We start from the raw sequence: 5,040 nt of genomic DNA on the forward strand, positions 1-5,040 counted from the left end.
CTTTGGCGCTAGACGCGTCTAACGCCAAGGTATAAATATGGCGTTAGTTTTGCACCGAATTTGCGTCGAAAAAAACGACGCAAATTCGGCGCAAACGGAGTATAAATACGGGCCTATGTTTTTACTCAGCGAGTTAAAGGAAGCACCGCAAACCTTTTCTGAAAATGCATGTGAAATTAAAATGCCTTATGATGTCTTGGCAAATGTGTTTTCTTGTTTATCAGGACTTTCTAAGTTTTGTGATGGGTGCTTGAATAAAACAGAATTAATAACTGTACTTATATCTTTAAAAAAAGGTGCTGTTTGAATGGAATGATTACCCTTATTTTCTTGACAGGAGGGTTTGGATACTTTTGTCTGCTTACAGAAAAATGCATGAGAGATGTAAGCAGTTAGAATATGAAAATCAGAAATTAGAGAAACAGTTTGTTGACACAACAAATACTGTAACCATGCTGTCTTGTCAGAATAAGTTATTACAAGATGAGGCTGATATCTACCAAGCCGTCATAGGGAAAGCTGATTTTTTACATTCCAGTTATGAGGAGGTTAAAAAAGGTGGGGGCCAGTGTGAGCTACATGAGCAGAACGTAGTTTGTGCTCAGCCAATATTTAGACTAACAGTACAGGGTAGCCGACAGAAATTGGCAGGAGTTGAAATGCATTCTTTAAAAGATTACACCCAGCAAAAAATTAAGGATGTTAAAGATATATTCACTGAGCTTTTGCAGACTAAAATGTGGCCAGGACATAGAGAGATGTTGCTACAGGTAAAACAAAAGATTTTGGAGTTTGCTACTCCTCGCACTAAGCAAGAGACACAGCGATTCATGGGATTGGTTGATGTTTGGAAACAGTATGACCCTCTTCTGAGTAAAATCTTAACACTTTGGTACAAAGTGACAAGAAAACAACATGAGTTTGAATGGGGTGAAGAGCAGCATTGTGCTTTTGATTTGGCAAAAGAAATTATTCATCAGGCTTTAGACTTCTGGACAGTGCGGGAAGGAGACATTGTGCTGCATGTAACTATCCAGGGACAATATGTAGATTGGAGCAGGTGGCAAAAGCAGAGAAGAACAGGAGTGTCCATGGGGTTCTGGAATAAACAATTATCTGATGGGACTCTGAAAAGCTGGAGAGAGCATTTAAGTGAAGCCCTCCAGATTCTGAATAACAGACCATTACAAAATGTTAAAACTCTCCTGATACAACCACATGTTGCCACCAAGAGCTTCAGCTCCTTACAGAGCCACACCATAATCTGTAGGTCTTGACCTACATAGTTACAAAATTGACCAGCTTGTCAAAATTTCACTGTATGGAGGATTGATGAGAAAGGGGACTGCCCCAGCCCTTCTAACAATACAAGGAAAAGAAGGTTTTGGTTTAACTGACAAAAACCCTGGTGCTAAGGTGTGGGTGAAATGGCCCTCCAGAACCTGCAGTAAGTATAGCCAAGGGCCCTAATAATGTCCTGCTGATCATGAAACCAGGAAAGGCAAATGGGAGCACATTTCAGCCGACAAATGTTATTTGCAAGAAAGATCACACTTGTTTCTTTTACAGATCATACTACGACTTGCCTCTGACCATGAGTGTGCCGGGTGGTCTCCCTTTGGGCGTGTGTATGTGTGGTCGGGCGGAACAGCACCCCTAATCTGAACCTGATTGATCAATCATGTTGTGCAACACCCCTGCTGCTTTTGAAGCGCAATACCTATGGATCCATTTGGGACAAATTGTGCTTCACAGATCAAAGTTCTGCATGGGAATAATGCAGAGTACCATGGATGTTCTATTAACCTGTTTGATTGCAATTCAAATGGAACCAACAACACGGCTTGTTATCACCTGATGACCACTGCCAGTCTTGTTAAGCATGTTTAAGTTGCCATTTGGCTGACTATTCTCATATGGGGACCTCACTTTTACTTACATTCCAGCAAACATTACAGGTGGACCCTGTACCTTTACATGATTAGGGCTAATGATGTTTCCATCTAACTCTAAAACAACTTGTTATCCTAGAAACACTATTCAATTAAGTGAAGACTTTGATTCAATTACTATCCCAATCAGAGTATCTAAGCTTAAGTCTTTCTGTTGTAGGTGTGCCTGGTTTAGATGTTTATAACATCTGAATGATAAATAAGTTAATCACACTCCCATTGCTTTATAGTGATTGCTCTTGTCATTTCATTATGTTGCTGTGTACAACGCATACCTAATTTGCTTGCAATGTTTTAAAAGGGAAAAAAGAGAAGTTGATTTTAGGACTATAGGGTATATGAGTAATTGGTCAAAAGGGTGGCGTGTAATGATATTTATGTTTTGACCACTGACTCCACATTGCACTTAGCCTAGCAGCACACCGTCACATTAGTGACCAACAACTTCATTTTGACTATTGGCTTTTTTTTAGCATTAGCCACCGCCACGTTAAAAGCTGCAAGTAGTTTCCCACGTTGTACAATGTGCTCATGTTTTTATTTTTTGTGTTCTTTCCCACCAAGGGCTTAGGCTGATATGAATGTACTAAGATAGCAGAGAGCGGTCTTGTTTTGAAGTGGCACCTTGGGATTGTGGCCAAGTTCCGACATGTTCTTTTCAAAGCTGGCCTAAAGTAATCAGCATTTTTTTAATAATAAACTTCTGCAGTGAGAGGGAGGTTCTAGAATATTCCTCTTTTGTTTGTTCAAAGTATAAGATGCCGAGACCAGATTGACTGAGGGCCGAGAGTGATTCAGATCTCAGACATGTCCACGATTCTGGGATCTGCCGATCTGATGCTGATTGGAGGGAGATGAAGCATTTGTGACCTTGCCTCATGCTGATGCATATTTTTTGATTCATAATTTGCTTTGCATTATTATACAGATACATTTATTTTCTGTGTATATTGCAGTGGAGAATCATAGTTTAATAAATAAACATCTTGAAATGAAGATGGAGCTAATCATGAGAAATAAAAGTTAACACAACCAGCATACATGTTAATCTAAATATACAATAAACTTTAGAAATGCAGCTATATAACGAGTAGCTATACAAAATGTTTTTTCCCCAAAAATGTTGTCAATTTTGAGAAAACTTCCATGATTCATCTGGCCTGTATAGAACTTTCCAAAATCCGCTCAGACAACTTTTGTGTCAGGCTGAAACTTTCCAAAATCCACTCAGACAACTTTTGCGTCAGACTTTGTAAGTTCTTCCTCCTCTTCAACTCCTGCTTGTGTCATGAGGTCTGCAATGTTCTTCTCCAAGTCATCAATATGCCCGCTTATCTCATCAATTCTGCCAATTATCTGATCGGACATGGTTTGAAACTTGTCTTGCATTTGTTGAAGCAACGTCTGCACCACCGCTGTCAGGTCCTGGACACTTTTAGGGTCGGTTTCAGTCATGTCGCGGGCCCTCTGTTGCTCTGAGGGACGCTAAGGTGAGTCTGTAAGAAGAAACAAATCAGGTACAGGCGCTCTACAGCTGTTCTCTGCTGACAGTCCAAGCAACGACCGCTTACTCACATCTCAAGAGAAGAAGACTGGGCTCCCACACGTAGATCACCTGATTACTCTGCCGTGGAGAATCATTTGTAAATGTTTTCATTTCATTGCTGTGACCATTTTTAAATGTGTACTTTGAGCATGCTAATCTCCTTTTACAAACCTTGCGAAGTTTTTGCCAGTGCATGAGTGTTTCAGCTTGGTCATTAGTGAAACAAAACAAACACCCACTATAGAAGGCCTCAGAAAACCTTACAAAGAATTACTGGCACGTCAAATTATCTAGCAATAACAATGAATGAGATACAGTAAATAAGTGTGGAATGTGTCAAGTGTTATTTGCCCACAAACAGAAATGTATCCCTTTACACAGAGAATAACAAGATTTCTAACCCATCTTTGGTCCTGAGCGTTGAAACCAAAATTTTAACGTTAAAATAGATAACTGGCTAATTAACCCAACCACCAATTTAGCTAATTAGCCCAATTAACTTTGGAAAATGAGACTGTTTCATAACGGGGTGATAAGAATTCCATATGCCTAGGATAAAGCTAGAGACTAAGGCAATCATTTTGTGAGGAGTGGTATTGGCAGCCTATCCTGTCCTGACGGCCTCCCCTTAGACCTGTACCCTGGGGTGGGGGGCAGAGTGGCTGAATAGGTTCAGCCTTCCTGTTCCTGTCAGCCTGATAGCCTGTCTGAAATGGGTTTCTGATAGTACAGTAGAATCAAACTATGGCGTCTGATACTAAACGAGGCAGGTGAAACGTAAGGCACGGTATCCGCCCACCTGAGGTGAATGACACAAGACCTAACTGTGCCTCCATAGCCCCTTGCTAGTCATGGCCTCCTGCAGTGTGGGGCTGGTTTTAACAGGATTGGACAGGCTGATTTTTCTTTCCAATCCAGCCTGGCCCACACAAGGTGTAACCTTCAAAACGTTTCTTTCCTGCCCGGGAGTGGTGTAAGCATGAAAACTCAACACTATCCTGGAAGTACTGGGAAACAATACCCAGGGCGTTGCAGACACTGACGTTATTATATGTCAAAAACAAATCCATGCATTATAGAAGGTTTTTGAAAAAAAAAAAAAAAATTCCTCTCGACTGCCATGCAGAAACAATATGGCAGACCAATGGGCGCAGAACTTTTCTTAATTAAACGTCGTGCTGGTTGTTAGCACTAGTGGCTCCTGGTGCGACAATCTTTTCTGCCCCACCCCCCATGGCCTCTTCGGATTTCCTCCATACAACCTGGAAAAAGTGCCCCTTATCTCTTTATAGCCCCTGTCCTACATATCTTTCATTTGTTATAAAGTGCCTGTAAAGGCTGGCTTTACTAATCCACTCAGCTATCCACATAAAATACAGATATTTTCTTTGCAGCAGGCATATTAACCTTTTCTTATACTTTATAGTGGGTCAAAACTGCCAATAGACAAAACACTGATACCTATCTCTCTAGCAGGAACATTTAGGGGCATATTTATACTCTGTTTGTGCCGAATGTGCGTCAAAAATTTTGACGCATGTT

General features: G+C 40.8%; 1 pseudogene; it reads right to left on the bottom strand.

Annotated features, from left to right (window-relative positions):
* Positions 1-2,915: 2,915 nt before the first annotated feature.
* On the bottom strand, positions 2,916-3,434 carry LOC138283313 (heat shock factor-binding protein 1 pseudogene; annotated as a pseudogene).
* Between the last annotated feature and the right edge of the window lie 1,606 nt (positions 3,435-5,040).

This window comes from Pleurodeles waltl, chromosome 3_1 (genome assembly GCF_031143425.1).
Source record: "Pleurodeles waltl isolate 20211129_DDA chromosome 3_1, aPleWal1.hap1.20221129, whole genome shotgun sequence".
Classification (NCBI taxonomy): Eukaryota; Metazoa; Chordata; class Amphibia; order Caudata; family Salamandridae; genus Pleurodeles; species Pleurodeles waltl.